This window comes from Stegodyphus dumicola, chromosome 7 (genome assembly GCF_044657685.1).
Source record: "Stegodyphus dumicola isolate Sdum_Otavi_A_Nest chromosome 7, ASM4465768v1".
Classification (NCBI taxonomy): Eukaryota; Metazoa; Arthropoda; class Arachnida; order Araneae; family Eresidae; genus Stegodyphus; species Stegodyphus dumicola.
The window spans coordinates 206,977,723-206,999,510 of NC_140774.1; positions in this window are offsets into that span (position 1 = coordinate 206,977,723).

Consider the following 21,788-nt stretch of genomic DNA (forward strand, 5'->3'; position numbering starts at 1 on the left):
CATTTTTTAAAGCATAAAGATAATTAAATGTATTTTAAAAATTGAGTTTGTAATCAAGCTTCGCTATCTAGGAATAAGACATAGCTTGCAGTTAAGTTATATTCTTTCTTAAAAAAATATTTCTTTTGTTCACCTATTAAAAATAACAATCAGCAGCGTGTGTTTTTGAAAATATCCCTAAATGCAACATAAATACACGGCAGATTTCTTTAGGGAATTCTTTACGAAGACATTTTACCACTTAGGTGGAAAACGTTTTGCTAAATTAAACTCTAAATTTACAAAGGCGATTTTATGAGAAAACAGAAGGAGGACTCTACATTGGACTAATAATTAGCAAGTTGCTCATCAGTGAAACATGATGACAATCTTGTATAAAATGAAAATCAGAACGATATTATTGCAAATTCTTCAATAAAGCATCTAACGTATTGCAAATTAAAAATTTATAAAAGCGTTCTTTATTTTGTGAGTTTATTTGTGAAACTATTTGAGAAATAACCTCATTTTATCTTGTAATATTGGAAAATATTTTCAGCTGTCATTATCTATCACAAATTAAATACTTTGAAAGTAGATTCATTTTAAGCTGTTTAAAATATGATTTGTGTTCGTGCTTAGGGTGAAGAAATGTTTGTGTGCTGTGTTCATTCATAAGTATATGTATTTCGCCAGGATTTTGATTTTGCACTTCCCAGTTTTTATCAAATAATATAAAATTAGCATTTCATGGGGAAAAAACAACATTTTTTGTTTATCTTTAATTTAAACTACAAAGGGATTAGAATTTTTGTTACTTTGCAAAAAGTACTTAGTTAAAAGATGGATTTCGAATTTGAAATGTTTTTGCTATTTGGTTAGTAAATTAATTAATATAATGTAGTATACTACTCAGTTAACTATGTTTTTATTGGGAACCATTTAAGGACATATTATAACGGTGGAAATTACTTTTGTTCTGTTTTAAATTCCTCTATACATTATAAAATTAACCAATTGATAAAAATTTGCATTATACAATAAAATAAGTACTATAACACAACAACGATAAATAGCCTTCTTATATAACAGCCTCAATTAAAATTACTAACTAAAAACAACGAACGTGGAGACATTTCTATTATATGTAGTAAAGTAAGCTTTAAAATATTTTGGAAGAACTGGTCAGAAATTATGTGAAAGAAAGTGAATCCAATTTTCATTTTAAAAAATTTTCTTATAATGTGTGAGCTTATTTTAAGCCATTTTACCTAGTAATAACAACTTGATATTGTTTCAGATTAAAAATAATGAATGCAATATCATCCATATTTCAAAATGGGCTTATTTAGTTATGCTGTTATAACTACTAATAACTGTTGATGAAACATTTCCACAGCAACATAATTTTGATCTGCTATGCAAGTTTATTTATGTGTTTATTTTTTAAACAAATATTGAATCGTCGAATGTAAAAAAAAAAAAAGCATTAATAAAATCTTTAAATGCCCGTCTTTGAATTTGAGTTCGAATACAGCATATTTAAAACAAGAGACTATTACAAGACTTTGCTAGGATCCTGCTAGCCGCCCAAGACGCTTTGTTAGAAGCAAACAACTGATTGAAAGCATGTGTTCAAATTATCACATCTGTCATTTATCTGTCCAACAAAAGGTAGGACTTTTGTATGAGTATGTTTCAAAGCTTGTTTTTCCGTTCCGTAAGTACGCCAATCCCCAGGGGTGTAAGTAGTCTTTTACAACAAATCTGAACTACTACAGTTCTTCCGAAACGTGAAGAGAATATACTTACGATGACCTTACTGAATGATCTGAAAACCATCTGCTATTCTGAACTATTTTGTACTTTCTTTAAAAATGCAGAAGTTTATAAGTACAGGTTTTTTTCGCATCTACAGTTATTGTTTTCTAATTACTGTCATGTAACATAAATGCAAAAGCATTTAATATTACTGTCATGTAATATTGTTGTGTTATAGTACTTATTAATCTTTCACATAATATGTCAAAACAAATTTCTCTTAAGTCATCTGTTTATGGCTGAAGTTGCTATGTGTATTTCTTTAATTTATGCTATGGAAGTTAAAAGTACAGCGATCAATAAAAAATATAAAAATTCTGCACATGTGAAAATAAAATTATGATGCTTGAACACCATCTCCAAAACAAGAGACTAAATTTTGAAAAAATCATGTTTGAGGTAAAATATTAATGTCTTGCAAAATCTTTCTAATATACGTGACAATTTTCGATAGAGGGACAGGCTTTCTTTTACTGCTTAGACCTAGAGTACTTTTTTTTACTTCTTACTAAACAATCATAGATCCTTTCCCAGATTTACTAATCAGGTCTTGCTGGCCTAAGATGTAATACTTTGATAAAAAAATTCTAAAAAGTTTAGCTTTTTTTATTTCAGTAACTCTGAATACTTATAAAAATTCGGACTACTACAAATTTTAGTAAAACTCATCCTATGATTCAAAAAGTTGCTTCAGACCGCTGGCGAAGTTTTTAAATTAAAAAGAAACTGTATTTGATATGGTAATGAAGTTAAAATATCATTGAACCTGCTTAGACAATATTCAATCTAAGAATGCTACTATTTTAGAGAATTCTATGCATTTCAAATAAAAAATAGCACAAATAATTATTATATATTCAAATTATACACGACTACTGCGTCATTCGCAAACAACATGCATTCAAAAAACAATAAAAATTTTTTAAAAAAAAATCTTACAGGTCTCAGATTTTAAATTACGTCCAAAAAGACATTTCTTTAACGTTTTGTGTGGTACCTTTATTTATCAAATATCATGTTCTTTGCACTTACGCCATAAAATTCAGTTCAATAGCAATGTCGATAATTAATTTTAAAATGAGCATATATTTAGAATTTCCGGTACACAATTCCGCGCGCTGGAGATAAAAAGGTTTCCACCCCCGTGGAGTGTTGCTATTGCTTGCTTTGAAATCGTTGAGTTTGTTACTCAAAAATTCGTTAAAGTTTCACAAAATATGAAATAGATAATATAAAATTTGATCTTCCACATGCCCATATTCGTAGGAGGATTACGGCATTCAAACTTGGATGGCCTTTTTTCAAACCTTTTTTTTATCACAATGCCAGAAATATACACACATTTACGCAGATTTTCATTATTTACTTACTTCAAATGTAATGCGGGACTCTAACATTTGGTGGCAACAGTCTGAAAAGTGATTCGCCGTTTATAGTGATTCAACGCAAAATCGCAAAAACGAAAACAGTATTAGTATTTAAAACAATAGTCTCTCAAGGACTATTGTTTTAAATACTAATAAGCCCCTTTGAACTAATAAATAAAAATATGAAAGGTTTCAGATTTTAAACTGCGTCCAAAGGAGTGTTTTTAACGTTTTGTGTGTTACCTCATTAAATATCATGTTCTACGTACTCAAACCACAAAGTTCAGTTCAACAGCAATATCTCAAAATTATTTTAAAATGAGCGTATCTTAGAGTCTCTCGCGCTGGAGATAAAATCGCTTTGGAACTTGTTTTGAAATCGTTTAGTTTTTTAATCAAAAATTCGTTGAAGTGTTATAAAATATGAAATCGATAATAAAACAAATTTCAAATTCAAATTAGGGCTTCCATTTTTGAAATTTTGATAGCTCTAGGTACCGTTGTTTTATTACAATGCGAGAAACATACGTACATTCATGCAGATTCTTCATTATTTAATTTCTTTAAGTATAATACAGAGCGATAAAATTTAGTGGCAACAATTGGAAAAGTGATCCGCCGTTTATAGTTTCCAATGAAAAATGCCAAAGCGAAATTAAAAGTTCTTCAGGGCAAATTGCCCCTTTCAACTAAAAATAAAGTAAGCAAACATAAATAAAAAAAAAAAAAAAAATCTGAAATTTTTCAGATTTTAAATTATGTCCAAAGGGGCGTTTTTTTAACGTTTTGAGTGTTACCTTTATTTATTAAATATCGTGTTCTTTGCACTTAAACCATAAAATTCAGTTCAAGAGCAATATCGCAAAATAATGTTAAATTAAGCATATCTTTAGCATTTCCGATATACACAGTCTCGCGAGCTGGAGATAAAAGTATTTTTTTTTCTATATAACGTTGCCATTTCTCGCTTTTAAAGCATTGAGTTTGTAAATCAAAAATTCGTTAAAGTTTTACAAAATATAAAATCTGTAATAAAACAAATTCCAAATTTGGGATTTCAGATGCCCATATTCGCAGTAGGATTTCGTCATTCAAAATTCGATGGCTCTATGTACCATTGTTTTATCACAATGCGAGAAATAGACAATCATTTATGCAGATTTTTCATTATTTAATTTCTTCAAATATAATGCAGGACTCTAACATTTTGTGGCAACAGTTTGAAAAGTGAACCGACGTTTATGAGTCCGACGCAAAATGCCAAAACGAAAGCAATAGTCCTTCGGGACTGAAATCTCTTTGGACTAAAAAGTAAATTTTCGTGCTTCTTTTCTTAATAGTATTTCGTTTTATTTATTAACTGCGGTTTTTTTTAACTGAAATTTGTTACTTTTAGAAAAGTTGCGGGTTATATTTCGGACATTCAGTTGTTAGGCTGTAGGTTGGTTATTTTAATAATTTATATAGCAAAATACAGAAATTTTAACACACCTTTGCCTTTCTGCTTGTAGTTATTTTGCGTTGAACAATGTAATTACAATTATGTAAGAAAATCAAACTAATTGAATTTTTTTCTAATAAAAATCGCATTGAAATCAATGTACATATAAAGATTTGGAATATTTGAAATGAATTTGAACAGAACTTCATCAAACCAGTATAAGCGACGAATATTGTTCCAAAATGAATAAATAATTCGCCATTATTATTTTTACTATAAAATTAGATTATGCTTCATAAACCCGTTCAAAATACGCTTATTATAAATTACTGTTGATGGCTAATTTTTATTTGAATTATTGCTTAATTATGTTATTCTTTACATGTAATTATATATAACTCATATTAAATGCAGTATTAAATTAAATGCAGTAATTAAATGCGCTATTCGTTCGCTCGAATAATTAAAACTTATAACTTGTCGGTTTTAATTATGTATCTATATATCCATAAGTAAATTTGTTTAAATATTTCCTAATGCTATTTTTTAATTGAATTCACGAGCATTTCGCATATTTCTGAACAATCAATTTAAAAACTAAAGGATATTTTATGAAAATGTTATCTGTTTAAAGAGACTATTGAAAAAACATGCTTACATGATACTTTTTCATTTCGCGAAGAATGCCCACGTTTGTTTGTTGTTTATAAATCATTACATGTTCAAGCGTTTTCTTGGCGATTAAACATAGCGGTCTAAAACGAAAAAGACAACCCTCTTTGCCTCCTACTGAGAACTGTCATTTAGAGATCTCCAGGGTTCCAGAAATAAGGGGGGCAGGAGACATCTGCACGGCCGCTTTAAAGCGGTCATAACGCTTTCGAGGTCTTCATCACTGACCGCCTAGAACCGTCAGTAACGCTTTCGAACACTTTTCCAGTGACCGCCTAGAAGCGTCCGTAACGCTTTCGAGGTAGGCCGTCTTGACCGCCTAAACCCGGTCATAACGCTCAGAGGGTTAAAAGAGCTTCAACGTTTTCATATGAACGTGTATTTCTGTTGAAATTCAACTAGTTGCATAAGCACAAATCTTCATAATTTATTTTGAGATGGTGGAAAAACAGTGCTGATGTGTTATCAAGCTAAAAAAAAAAAGGGAGGACTGTGCTATATCTCCCGTTCTACTGGCCCGATTGACAAAATTCAAACTGCGTTTTTCATGTCTCGAAAGCGCGACTTAGGAATATATTACATTTATACATAGCACTATTCTAACATAGGCATCTAACATAGGCATGTGTTGAAATCTTACTCCAGCTTTGGATTAGCGTGAAACGTGATTGTTTACAAGCTCTTTTGCGATTTCTAAATTTCTTTTGACTTTTTTGAAGGTGTTTTTATTATAACATTGCAGTTTTTGTTTAGTATTTTTATCACCTGATAATTATGGAAAATTGTGAGGAAGATGTAAAATATAAAAGATCTTATATTCATCGACCAAAGAAAAAAAGTTCCAGGGAAATCAGCATAATGATACAATGAATAAGAAGTGTGGTGTCAGTTCTTCGTTTAAAAAATTAAATAGTGACACTGATTTGCCACCAAGAGATAAAGATAACTTTAGAGCCTAATTTTAGTGGTTATAGACTATTTGATTTGGATATCCTATTTCAATTTATTGAAAATAATTTATGTTGTAAAATTTGTAATGTTCATTTAAGTGAACTATTTCATCATGGTTTAAGCTCAAAATTTGAGTTACTATGCTCAAAGTGTTCATGTAAAAGAACTTTCAGAAACTTTAATATGATAGGTGTCCGAAAAAATATATCAGAGCTAAACAGAAGATTTACGTATGCAATGCGAACTCTTGGTCAAGGGAAAGCTGCTATGCAGAAATTCTGCTGCGTTATGGATCTCCCTCCTGTGATTGCACATCGTTCTTTCAAATTCGTCGTTAAATGTGACTGTAAGTGGAGACGGTACATGGAAGACTCGAGGACATACGTCTTTGGTTGGAGTCTGTTCCGTAATAGGGTCAGAAAGCAACACAGTAATCGATACAGAAATACTGTCTTATATTGCAAAGGTTGCGAGTCATTTCTAGGAAATGGCGTAAGTGAACACAAGGCCTGTTTGGAGAATAATGCTGGTTCTTCAGGAAAAATGGAAATGAATGGAAAGATAAACAATTTTTCATGTTCCATGGAAAAAAGAGGTGTAAAATATACTTCTTATATTGGTGACGGTATCAGGTTCAATGTTCTGGCTTACTTTTTTCGGGAACATGCAAGGACCTGACTCGGAACAGAGAGCTTACTAAAGCTATGTTCAATAACTGTGGAAAGTAGACAGGATACACAAGAAGGGTATACAAAACCCTTTGTTTTCCTCTCTTTACAATAATTTCCGTACTTCGGAATGCAAAGACCCACTACTTGTGGTCTAAACGTAAGAATATAAAAATATTTAACTAAACTCTAATATTTAACTAATATTTAACTAATAATCTAATATTTAACTAAACTTTAACTAAACACTTTGGAATAATAAACGTGGAAGATTGGCTTTATATTAACAGGAAGCCGTATGTAGTACAGAGAACTGTTAACACTACAATACGTTTAAAAATTATCACGAGGATTAAACCTCTGGCCTGGAAGGCAACCAGCAACTGAGTAAAACTTCTAAGGTAAGCGGCCTGCTTCAACTAACTCCATCCTCTCTCTCGCTTGGCAAAAAGCCACAACTTAAGTACTTGGCGTTCACCAGACAAATTTTGCATAAATAAGTTAACGCTTTTAATTCTGGCCGGAAGTAGAAAATAAGAAGTGATAGTAAAGATTTAAAATAAAATAAACGTTAGTAAAACTTAAGATCCTTACATACTTCCCGCCAGAGTTAATTAGTTTTAAACTGAGGTCTAAAACGACCTTGTTGAAAACATTTAGCTCTAGAATCTAACGCGAGGCTAATCTTTTACAAACATTTCTCACTAGAAACTAGAAATTAAAAAAAAAGAAATTTGTTTCTACAATAGCAGCTCCAAGGACACGCAATTTTTCATCTGTACTGCATCTAAACAGGAGCTTTTATTCAAATCTGTTTCCTTCCAGAGATCTGGAAGGAAAACTAGTTTAATGAAATGTTACACAATGAAATGGCAAGTAACATGCATATTTATATTTCTCTTAACATTCTTATTTCATTCATGACTATTTTAATTATCTCTCCCCGTGCTCTCTGACATGTGTTGTAAAAGAACACCAAACACGAATGTGTTTATGTATACGTGTTCAACACTTCCTCCTACAATCAAAACACTAACGTGTTAAAAATTCAACATACCAAGCCCTCATAACACACCCTAACTTCAACTCTAAACCCTGAGGTACTATTCTGAAAGTGGCTAACTCTGAAGTGTAGCATCAGAGAGCCTAACTACATTCATTCAACCTTTAACACATATTCACCATGATTTGGTCTTTTTACAGTCACACGAATAAAAAAACATTTTAACATTACTTTCACTTTTACCATATCACGGTATTTCTTAACATTTAAATAACAGTTCACATTGTATATAAGAACATATTAACATGCCGTTAATTTTACGCATTTGAAAACATACATTAGTAGTACATTGTTAACTTCTATTCTTTTCAAATCAAGTGCTAATTCTTCTACATTGAAATACTACATTTCAAAAAGATTTTCAGACTAAAACTTCTTTCTTGCCAGGATGTTTTAAATAAAATTTATACAATAACTTTTACAATATTTAAGTCTTTACATATTCCTATTATACATCAACTTTTGTTTTACGCGCGAGTAATTGAAAAACATAATACCAAAATCGGTAACAACTCATTTCTCGCCTTTTTGGCGATAAAGGTAGACCTCGCATGACGTAAAACTTCTTGAAATCTGCCACTTGCAGTAAGAATGAAAGATTAACTTACGTTTGCAAAGTAACATAAAATTTTACTTATCTTTGTTACATTCGGACATTCTTTTCTGAGCCCAGTCCTGGAAGGTAGCGCAGATTCTCGTTTGATTTATCCTCCTTCTTGTGCGGGCTCGCCCTTCAGGGCCTTCCTCTAGAAGCTTTCTTTTTTCTCCAGTTCGGTCACCCTTGAATACCTTCCTTTTCGCCGCTGCCTGTGGTCTTGGCCGTTTGATGGCAGCTGGTCTTGGCGGAACCGGGAGAATCCTTTCGCGTTCCTGCTTGGACCTCGTTGCTGGCCGTTCAAATTTTCCTTGTAACTTTTCCTCCGCCGCTGGTGGCCCTTCCGCAGTTCGGCGACATTTGCTGCGGAGAGTCCTGTCGGATGAGTAGATCTTCCGTTTTAGAGCCGGATTATAGTTGCCGTCATTTCTCCTGGCTCTCTTTGCATACGTCGTCCTTCTCCCTTCTTCATTCTGGGGGTGTTCGTGAGCTCTCTTTTCTGGACGGTGGAACGGTTTCTTTTTCTTGTAACCTTTAATTTTCCCGCGGGGAAACTTTCTTTTCACTTGCTCCTGCCTCTTAATGGCTTGCCCTTGTACTTGTCGTTGTTCCACCTCTGGAGCTTGTGCCCGCCGTCTCTGTCGTGCCGGATCCTGCAAAAGATCTGTAATTATTTGCATTTTATTACGATCATAGTAGGGTTTGATTTGATCAATGTTTGCGGAGCAGGTTTCACAATTCCTGGCTTTTAACACTACTACAGCGTGAGTTATATTTTCTATGACATATGGTCCTTCAAATCGTGGAAAAAATTTGGCAGTTTTATCTTCTGGTGCTGAAGATAGTGAATGCTTAATTTTTAACACTTCATCCCCTACTTTATAAGTTACTCCCCGTCGTTTCAAGTCATAATGCAGCTTTTGTTTTCTCTGTGCTACTTCAGTATTCTTTTTTGCTTCTTTAATTAGTTTTTCTATATCACCCATTTTAAATTCTGGGGCTCTTTGTTGCACATAAAATAATTTATCTAACGGCGTTATAATCTTTCTGCCTAAAAATAACTCAGCAGGAGTTTTGCCCGTTGTATCATGTTTTGCGGTCCTAAGGGCGAAAGCAAATTCATTGACATAGTTATCCCAGCTTTTATGAAAATTGTTAACATAACTACGGATAATTTTCACTATATTTCTATTCAGCCGTTCCGCTATATTTGATTGCGGCCGATACGGGACCATTTTTAAATGACATATGACCAGTTTTGGGCACATGTCTTCAAATACATTACTTACAAATTGAGGACCATTATATAACTTTTAGGGGCGCTCCGTATTTTAAAATATATTTATTTAAAATAGAATCAGTAACTAATTTCGCGGAGGCTCGTTTTAAGGGAACAATTTCGGTCCACTTACTAAAATGATCAACCATAACAAGGAGATAGCGACTTTTATTTAACTGACTTTTTGTGAAAGGGCCCAATAAATCGATGCCAATTATTTCATTTGGAAATTCGGATTTAATACTATTTAGAAACCCAGCCGGGCGGAAATTAATATAATTAACTGCTTGACATGTTTAGCAGGACTGGACATACGCCCTTGTTAACTTTTGCAGTTCAGGAAAATAGACTGCCTCGCGTACGCTTTGGATAGGTTTTCGAATACCAGCATGAGAAGCTAAAGGGCTGTCATGGAGCTCCTGCAGGATATTTAATCTAAGACTAGCTGGGATAACAGGTCGAAATTCGTTGTTGGAATTCGTAGTTTTTGTATAAATTAATAGACCATCTATTAGTTCGTAATGGGCCGCCCTATTTCTTATCGCCACAATATCTTGGTGGCTAAAATTTTCAGGATCCTTTAAATACTCATAAATGCTTCCAAACTCAGGATCCTTACCCAGTTCGGTTATTACAGTTTCTCGGGAATTTATTGTACATGCTGTGAGCATTGCCACCTTTACAGTATTACCTTCTTCATCTATTTTAATTCTGGATAGGGCATCTGCTACGATATTTTCCTTTCCGGGGGTATGCTTGATTACCAGATTATATTCTTGTAGCTTGAGTGCCCATCTTATTAACCTTGGGGATAAGTTTTTCCCTGAGTACAATCTAGTTACCGCCGCATGATCAGAGTACATTGTTATTGGCGCCTTTCAAAATAGACTCGGAACTTTTGCACTACTAACAGAACTGCAAGTGCCTCTCTCTCGGTCGCGGAATAGTTTCTTTGTGTTTGATTTAAAGTTCGGCTAAAAATGCCACGGGCTGCTGATTTTGCGAAAGTAGCGCTCCTACCGCATAATCCGAAGCATCCGCTGAAATTTCTAAATTCTCATCCTTTTCTGGAAATTTCAACACAGGGGCTTGCGTTAATGCTTGTTTTAATTTTTCGAAAGCACTATTGGCTTCGGCCGTCCATTAGAATCTCGCCTTTTTCCTTTTTAATTTTAACAATGGTTCAGCAATAGCTGCAAAATCTTTTATAAAGGACCTATAATATGAACAATGTCCTAGAAAAGAAGAGAACTTCTTCGCCGTGTTTGGAGTCGGATACTTTTGTACAGCGATTATTTTTGATTCGTCTGTCTCTATTCCTTTCTGAAATATTTTGTAACCTAAATATTTTAATTCAGGGGCTGCAAATTTGCACTTTTCGACATTAACTTTTAGACCGGCTTCATTTAATAAAGAAAACACCTGTCTTAAATCCTGTACATGTTGTTCGAGATTATCATTAGTAATAATGATATCCTCTAAATAGATAAATGTGGACTTTCCATGAACAGGCCTTAACACAATACATCGCTGAAATGTTGCCGGTGCCCCTGAAAGGCCAAACGGCATACGCAGAAATGCATAAGTGCCAGACTTGGTTATAAAAGCAGTCTTACGCACGTCCTCAGGCCTAACCCCTATTTGAAAATAACCAGTCGTTAAGTCTAAAGTCGTCATATATTTGGTGGATGTTATGTTCCTTAGAATTTCTTCAATAATAGGTAACGGATATACCGGATATTTAGTTATGGAGTTTAATTTACGGTAGTCAATTGCGAATCTCCACCTTTTTGGATGTGTCAATGGATAGTCATTATTTTTCTTATATAAAACCACCGGGCTAGCAAAACTACTTGAGATGGGCGTTATGATCTTTTTACGTAGCATATCCGTGATATGCCATTCTATAATTTTTTCCTTGTTCTTATCATACCGGTATGCTTTGTGGCGAACTGGCATTGAATCTCCGGTGTCAACACTATGGTTAGTAACCTGAGTAAATCCTGGAATATCACTAAATAACGAAGCAAATTCACTTACCACTTGTCGGATTCTTCGTTGCTCTTCATTAGGCAGGTGGTCAAGGTTTAACATCGGCGGTTCAGCCTTTTCTTCACGAACTGGTTTCATTGTCAGCTTAAGGGACGCTTCATTAAAATCTAGCGTTGCTTGTGCCTCTGAAAGAAAATCTATTCCTAAGATAATATGTGCTTGCAGATTCTTTACTATGAAAAACATAACCTTTACTTGTTCGTCCTTGATACGGACATACAGCGGTAATTTACCTATACACTTACATCTTTCTCCTTGCGCAGCTAACACTGTCGTATTATCCGAATTATATATACGATATTTACGAAAATACTTCCTAAAAAAATCTTCTGCCACACAGGAACACTGCGCGCCTGTATCCAGGAGTGCGGTGGCTGGGATATTATTCACCAACACTTCAATCTTCGGAAGAGTCAAATTTTTCACCATTACTGTATTTAACTTGAAGGAAGAGGGGTTTTCGTGGCCTTCGGATTTCCGCACCCTCCCGTCAGCAGAAATCCGTTTTAGTTTAAATTATTTTTCATTCCCGTGATTTCCTTCTTTTTCCACTGGCCTTGAGACTTTTTTCCTGGATTGCTATTGAACTGTCGACGTTCGCCGGCTGTTTTTGAATGCTCGGGTTTCCTTGCCCACTGATTCGCTTTGCTTCCGTAGCAGTGTGCTTGAGTTTGCTGTAGTCTTGGCGCACCAAATTGGTTTCGCTGTTGATAATGGCGTCTTCTTTCAATGTCCGCCGTTCTTCTACTTTCAAACTGGATTGCTAGCTCAAATAACTTTTCCAGTGTTGTCGGATTTCTTAGTTCAATAAAGTCTTGCACTTGGGGCAGTAACCTCGGCAAAATCACTTGAATTATCTCAGGATACGGACGGTTTCCATACAAGATTTTGAAGACGTGAATTTTTCTTAAAATACAGCTTGAGAGATTTTCGATTCTTTGCTGATATATGCTGAAAAGTTCCGTTTCTAATTTCGCACGATCCCTTACGACAGGGAGGCTTTTACTAGCGCAGTCTTGAAATTCTCGTAAGTACAGGTGGGACTTCCTGCTTGACCCAAGAGACTTCTGCCTATACATTTGAACGAATTAAGCGCTTGGCCCCTCAAAGCGCTGGTAGCTAAGGTATCTTTTTGAAATTCGTGCACGGGGTAGAGCATGAAGTGGTCATCCAATTTTTCCAAAAAACTGGTTACCGCTGAGTTTCCATTAAATGTTGCTTCTGGTTTCATCGAAGCGCGCATGGTCTGGACGATGTAACCAAATCTTTCCAGGGCGGCAGCTGGCATTTCTGGATTCTGAGCCGCTTCTGCAGGCAGCACAGGTTCTTCTTGAAACTCGGCCATGGTTATTCTTCTTCGTTGGGCGCCACTCTCAGGTTCAATGTTCCGTCTTACTTTCTTCGGGAATATGCAAGGACCTGACTCGGAACAGAGAGCTTACTAAAGCTATGTTCAATAACTGTGGGAAGTAGACAGGATACACAAGAAAGGTATACAAAACCCTTTATTTTTCTCTCTTTACAATAATTTCCGTACTTCGGAATACAAAGACCCACTACTTGTGGTCTAAACGTAAGAATATAAAAATATTTAACTAAACTCTAACTTAACTTTGGAATAATAAACGTGGAAGATTGGCCTTATATTAACAGGAAGCCGTATGTAGTACAGAGAACTGTTAACACTACAATACGTTTAAAAATTATCACGAGGATTAAACCTCTGGCCTGGAAGGCAACCAGCAACTGAGTAAAAATTCTAAGGTAAGCGGCCTGCTTCGACTAACTCCATCCTCTCTCTCGCTTGGCAAAAAGCCACATCTTAAGTACTTGGCGTTCGCCACACAAATTTTGCATAAATAAGTTAACGCTTTTAATTCTGGCCGGAAGTAGAAAATAAGAAGTGATAGTAAAGATTTAAAATAAAATAAACGTTAGTAAAACTTAAGATCCTTACATAGGTGATGCAAAACCATTTGCAGGTATAACTGACGCCAAACCATATGGTTCATTAAATATAGAAAAAATTGAGTGTGTTGGACATATTCAAAAACGAATGGGAATATGGCTACGCAAATTAAAACTTGAAAGAAAAAAAGTAAAATTAAATGACGGTAAAATTTGTCTGGGAAAGGGAGACTAACAGATAAGTTAATAAATGAAATAACTTCGTATTATGGTAATGCGATTAGAGAATATAATGAGTCTGTTAGTGATATCAGAAATGCCATTTGGGCAATTTACTACCACAAAATATCGAGTGATGAAAAGCCGATTCATGACGTTTGTCCTACAAATGAAACCACATGGTGCAAATACAATATAGCTAAGCAAAATAAAGCTGATTATAAGCATATAAATTCTTAACCAGTCGCTGTAATGGAGGCAATAAAGCCAGTTTTTATAGATTTGTCACAACCTTCGTTATTGAGACGTTGCCTTGGCGGCAAAACACAAAATACTAATGAATCATTTAATTCCTTAATTTGGAAATTTTGTAAAAAGACATGTCGTGCTGGTAGTAGGATAGTTCAAATTGCTGGAAATGAAGCAGTAATTGCTTTTAACGAAAGGTCTGTTGGTAGACATTCTGTAATGAATGAGCTACAGCTTTTTAGAAGTAAGTTTTCTATTGAAGGATTTTTACAAATTGATAACAAGAGAATAGATAACGCCGAAAAGAAAGGCTTCTCAGAAACAAAACAACAGCGTAAACTTGAAAGGCAGCAAAAAATGTCAGAAGTTCAGGCCTCCATAAAAATGATGGGGATGTTTATTGTGCTGGTGCGTTTTAATTTGTAAATAAAATTTTAGCAGTTTAGCATACAATTTGAAGTAAGTCGTAAAAGATTTTTTCACCCATGTTAAATAATATGTATATTATACAATATAATACATATCATATGCTTAAATGCTTGAGTTTATTTAACTAAAGTGGTTATGTAAAAATAAATTTTTGTGCAAATATGCTACATGTATTTTAATATACGGCTATCATTCTGTCATGGTAATGTATATAGCAAGGTAAATTTAACGTGTTTCATACTAACAAAAGCTTCTGCAATTTATTAGGATTTATACTTTTTAAATGTATTTTCAAAATAAATATACTATGCACTTTATTATTAGAAAGTTATATACTGAAGTATTGGCATTAAAACTCAAATTTCTTAAAATAAGGTTTTTCGCAGTTGTATACATAGCATTTAAAGTATGCTAAAGTTACATTGTGGAAGAACTATTAAATGTTTTATAAGTTTGATATACAGTAATATATTACAGAGAACTTGAGCTAAGACATTTGGCTATAAGTAACTTCTTATTTGTAAGGAAGTTTTAGTTTTATCATTCTTAGTCGATATGTTATACTTCGATGAATGTAGCAGTTTAGCATACAATTTCAAATAAGTCGTAAAGGATTTTTTCCCACCTATGTTTAAATAATATTGCATAATATGATACATATCATATGCTTAAATGCTTGAAAGTACTTAACTGATGTGGTTATGTAAAAATAAATTATTTGTTCAAATATGCTACACGTATTTTAATACACGGCTATCATTCTGTCATGGTATTTTATATAGTATGGTAATTTTAATGTGTTTCATATTGACAAAAGCTTATGCAATTTATTAGGATTTATACATTTTAAATATATCATTTCGAAAATAAATATACTATGCACTTTATTATTAGAAAGTTGTATACTGAAATATTTGCATCAAAACTCGATTTTCTTAAAATGCATTTTTTCCCAGTTGTATACATATCATTTAGAGTATGCTAAAGTTACTCTGTGGAAGAACTATTAAATGATTTATATGTTTGATATACAATAATACATTACAGAGAACTTTACCTGAAACATTTGCCTATAAGTAAGTTCCAATTTGTAAGAAAAATTTTAGTTGTATCATTGATAGCGTAGAAGTTTCAAATCATTTTTAGTTGATATGTTATACTTTGATGATGGCAGCTTATTTTACATTAATTATGCTTATACCAACTATTCGAAATTGTATAATATTACAATATCTCTCAGAAAATAAGCATTTTATATATTTTATAACAAGAGAAGTATTTAAAAAAATATTTACATTAAAACTTGATTATCTCAAAACATAAATTTTCACTGCTGCGCGCATGATATTTTAAAAACGGTTCCTGGTACACACTTTAAATTTAATGGACTTCTTTATATGAGTATTATCATCTAACTGAACCAAAAAATATATTGAATATTTTAATAGTCAAAAATTTTACGCATGGAAATATTAAAAATTCTTTATTAAAATGCATTGTATAAATTTAGTTCTAAATAAAATGAGAATTTAACATGAAATTCTTAAGATTTTTGGTTCACAGTAGTCTTTAGATGCTATACAAGCTGTATATTAACTATGAAGTTAAAATATATAACAGAATGTTTTAAATTGTGCACGCAAAGTGGGAGTATTGCGTGAACATATAAAAAATTACCTCACAAAGAAGATTAAATTATAAAAACATTTGTGGCAACACAAACTATTTGCTTACTAATTCAGCTGTGCTATGTAGTCAGCTGTAAAAAACTGGAAGTAATAGCTTTAAAAATAAATATGCTATCCCAATTCTTACAACAGGATCATATTCAGAGATTTTGAGGGTTTTAAGGTGTACGAGACCCCTTAACGTAGTTCAATGGAGAACGTGATGCAACCACTTCTCATTCCCCAATGACTTTAGCTTTGGCACTTACGTTTCAACCGTCACCGGAATGACGGCCTTGATAATTCAACGAAAGAACATATTATTAGTACTCATTTCGTGCTCTTACCGGTCGTAGCATATTTCATAATGCCTTACCGGAAATTTCTGTTTTCAGCTATAATCCTGGAAGGAAAAGTTCTGTTCATGCTGGTTCTATCATCTCGACTTGAGGTTTTGGATGATGGTAAATTACTCATGTATCGATTGTTATACAAAGGGAACTCTATTTGTATGCCTCATGATTGAAAAGTCCATTATTGCCACCAACCATAACCGAAATCTGAAAGGATTTTATGTGGGACTTCTCAATATCTGGCAATCTCTGGCAAATTCCGCTCAACATCCACGATTTGTTTTCGTGACTTCTTGCTGATTAGCAGCATTATCTTCTGTGTCCTAATGTGATCTGCAGTTCTTTCGTAAGTGTTCATCACCACTGCAGTTCTAGCATACTAAGGTCGCTTTCGTCTGACGTCTGTTCCGCCTTAAGGCACTTACTTAAGTGGGTAGACTGCCTGGACGAGCTGTCACTTGTCCACTAGCTTCTGGGTTGGAGTAGTTCCGATTGGGCAATGGTGTGTGCAAGTTTCTGAAAGGACTGCCACGTTTTTCATGGCGTACACTCTAGGCATTTTTTAAATCCTTGAGATCCACTATTCGCAGTTGTTTCTATACCTCAGGTTCCCGTATGCCACCGAGGAAGTATTTCATGGATTGTACTTAACGTATTTCTGTTGAGCAGTCAAAAAAGGAGAGATGGGAGAGCATTTCGATATCAGTGGCGAGCTTCTGGATTATTTTGGTGAGCTTCTGCTATCGAGATATTAACTGCAGTCTTCTGTAGCCTTTTAAACACTTCTTAGTAGAGCTTTCGCGTACCGGGTACAGCATCAAAATCTAGCCTCTGGGTTTCTAGAAGAGTGGGACCGATATCGTCTTCTTCAATTCTCAGAGAAGCTGCGAAATTACAGGTTTGTCTTCGGAATCCTACCATTTCCATTTGGAGCTATACAGAACTGAGCCTTGTACATATGCCAAATGTTTTTTCCATCACACGTGGAAAGCATGAGAAATGGGTCGGAAAACATAGGTACCAATTTAAAGGTATCAGAACCGTCTCCAATTGTCATTATGAATGTGTTAAAGCTGTCAGATTCTTTGGCGACAACAGCAGAAACTCTGTCATCGATTTGTTGTTCGACATCAGAAACTCTTCCTTTGATTTGTAGTTTGACAGCATTAACTCTTTCTTTGATTTGCTGTTTGACAGCAGAAACACGTTCTCCAGTTTCTCTAACTCTCCTTTCGACCATGTTATTTCTGCTTTCAAAATCCTCGAAAATCTTCTACTGTTGTCTTTTATTTCTTCTTGACAGGCTTAAGTATCAATTTTGGATAGATTCCATCTTTCCTTGAACTGGTATTATTTCCCCTTTCCCTCTTTTGTTGGACGCATTTATCTCTTCTGTAAAGGAATCAACCTCTCCTTTTATATCTTCTTGGAACGCAGCAAAGACTGTCACAAGCTGCCTCAGATGCTCCTCAATTGTTCTTGTCACTAGCATCTGTCCTACTTCTAACACCCAAAATTGTTCCTGGCATAAAGGTTCGTAAAGCATGCGGAAGAGCTGGTAGCTTGTTAGAATTTATTTGTCTCGAAAAAACACTGAACAATTCTGGAGTTTTTCGAAAAGTACGAGTAAAAAAATATAATTCCAAAAATATACGAAATATAAAGGAACACTGCTAGTAGTTATCACTTTAAAGTGCTGAGAATGATGAAGAAAATACGATGAAAAGCGCACGTAAAGAGCGAACATAAATCTGTCAATACTCCTTACTCTATGCTGAACTGCAAAGTTCAGAACTGAAGTTCATTCTGGTCTTATCTCATTTTCTAACTCTCCATACCAAAAGCCCGAAACTGACAAAACTGTTGGACGTTCGAAATTTTGGAAGAGAAAACAAATGAAGCCACAAGGAAAAATCTACATGGCTTATAATGATTGTCACATTAAAAAAACTATAAACTGTATTTACAGTGGTACCTCGATATACGAGTGCCCCAACATATGAGTGTTTTGAGACAGGAGCTACCGAGCGAGCGATGTTTTTGCTTTGAGACGAGAGCAAGATTTGAGATACGAGGAATCGCACACTACACCGCTGTACACGACCGCAACATGCGCGCGCATGTAGGTGTCGTGTGCAGCGTCTAACAGTTTCTCCCACCTCAGACTAGTCCTCAGTCTGAGTGCTTGTTTCCCTCGTTTTGGAAGCATTTTTGATAAGTTGGGTTCGCGTTTTTTGCTTTTTGTACATTTAGAAAACATTATCATATTTATTTTTATAACCCTGGGTCCAAAGAAGATGATGATGTCTATTGAATTAAAGCGTTAAATAATAGAAAACCATGAGCAAGGTGTGCGAGTAATTGGCTTGGGGAGGATGTACGGGCGTAACACATCAATGATATTTCTTGTGCTTAAACAAAAGGAGTTGATAAAGTATAGCGCCAACAAAGGGCGTTACAATAATTTTTAAGCTCCGACCTCTCTCCGTCAAGACATGGAGAAACTACTGATGGTGTGAGTGAGAGAGAAGCACCTTCAAGGAGCAACCTTAACACAAAGCATCATATGTGAGAAGGCACTATTACGAGTTATTTACGAGCGATTTACGGTTATTTTCTACAGAAGATCCCACACACTTCTACAAATGTGGAATCGGAAGACCCGTTTAAAGCCAGTCGGGGCTGGTTTGACAACTTTAGGGAAAGGACCGACCTTTACTCCGTCGTCAGGCATGGTGAGGCAGCAAATCCGGATGTAAAGGCAGCTGATGTTTACATCAAAATGATTTCCGAACAGATAGTAGCCAAAGGATACATCCCCCCCAGCAAGTCCTCAACTGTGACGAGACAGGGCTTTCTGGAAAAGGATGCCGAATAGAACTTACATAACGGCAGAGGAGAAGATGCCAGGTCACAAACCCATTAAAAATAGATTAAATCTAGCAATTTGCGTCAATGCGAGTGGCGACTGTAAAATCAAGCCTCCGCTAGTATACCATTCGGAAAACCCCAGAGGCTTTAAGTCATATAATATTTTAAAAGAAAACCTGCCAGTTATAATTTTAAGAAGATATGTGGAGGGCAAATCCGAAGTCGTGGGACAGAATGAACTTCTTTGTGGAGTGGATAATTCTGGTGTTCTGTTCTGGTGTTGGCCTCGACAATGCCCCTACTCACCCATCAAATCTCGAAGATGATTTACTCGAAGAGTTCAAGTGTATAAAATTTCCCTACCTACCACCCAACACCACTCCTATCCTGCAGCCCATGGATCAGCAGGAGATTTCTAATTTTAAGAATTTGTACACCAAGCACATTTTTCGCCGCTGCTTTGAGGTGACAGAGAACACAAACCTTACCATTCGAGAGTTCTGGAAAAACCACTTTAACATCGTGATGTGCCTAAGAATTATTGTTCAGGCCTGGCTGGGTGTTACAACGTCTGCATGGCCTGAGGCTGTAGCTGAAAGAGACCCAAAGTGTCAGTGGTAGTGGAGCTTGTTTCTCTCGGAAAATCCATGAGTCTGGAGGTGGAGGAGAGAGATGTGAACGAACTCGTAGAGGAAAAGTCTCAGGAGCTGACAACCGAGGAGTTACACGATCTGCATTTGCAGCAGCATACGGTGGTTCAACGAAAAATAATTTTCCAAGAGGAGCCAGAGATGGAGGAGGTTATCCCTACAAGAGATATAAAAGAGATCTTGAGAATGTGGGATAAAGTTGTAGAGTTCGTGGATAAAAATCACCGCGAAAAAGTTGCAACTAGTCCTAAATCGGAGTTGTTCAACGAAACTTGCCTAACTCGATTCCGCAATACCTTGACAGGTAGGAAGAATCAAACCTCCTTGGACAGTTTTTTTAAACGATCTGCGGGTGAAAATGAGCAGATCATGACAAAAAGAGCGAAGACCAGTGACAAAAATTAAGCGCTTCCGTAGGCACTTTTTCTTTTAATTATGTTTTTATAGAATATGTATTTGTTATTTATAAATAAATGTTTCTTCTTGTTTTTGAATAAGAAACTACATTTTTCTTATTCTTGTTTTTGAATAAGAAACTACATTTTTCTTATTCAAAAACACTTAAAAAAACAGCTGAGGTCGTGTTTTGGGAGCTGGAACGGATTAATGGCATTTCGATTACTTTGAATGCGGAAAATTGCTTTGAGATACGAGCAAGGTTACGAAACATATTAAACTCGTTTGTCGAGGTACCACTGTACTTAATTATATAATCGTTAGCAAGCAGATAGTAATAAATAATTTTAAAACTGTGCTGCTATCAATATACAAATTATGTTGACTAGTATAATTAATTTAGAATTATGCGAATACATATAATATAAGATGATGTATGTTACTATAGATACGTGTTAATATAATACATATATATGTCTGTGCATATATATGAAATCCTAATTCTTTTTATACCAGTTAACAGTTAGAATTACTGAACAACCATGAAAGGTTCCCCAAGAATGAAATATGGTGTAACAATGAACACTTAGTTTAGAAATTCGATTCTATTATATATTGTTGTAAAAGTCATTGTAAGAGTGAAAATTCTTCATTCTGCCTTAATGCGATTTCTTGCGTTTAATGCGTTGTTTGGTGATTTTATGATCCCGAATTATATTGATGTGATATATTAATACTGCATTTGTAGATATACGTTTTTTGAGAAACGAGTCAAAGCGATTGATTTTTTGTAAAAATTTGGATTTATCCTTATTTTATTGACGTGCACCAGCACTGAATTGAGAATGGCTTGTGCTATGCTTCGATGGATGAAGAAGCGTTTGTAAGTAATGAATATTATGAACGTTTGAACATATTTAAATGAATAGTATTAAAAGTATATATTTACTTATACCATATACTAATAGTTTATGGTAAATTTTTCATTATAAATCTCATGACAGTTTCATTTCTCATTCTATTGCATTTCTATAGCAGTACATAAATTTTGTGGTTTACATATTGTAGATTGCATCAGTTTTACAGCGCAATTTATTCCTCGGTATGTTACTTGTAGTGTTATTAGAAATTCCATTATTTTTGTATTTTTTCTGCAAT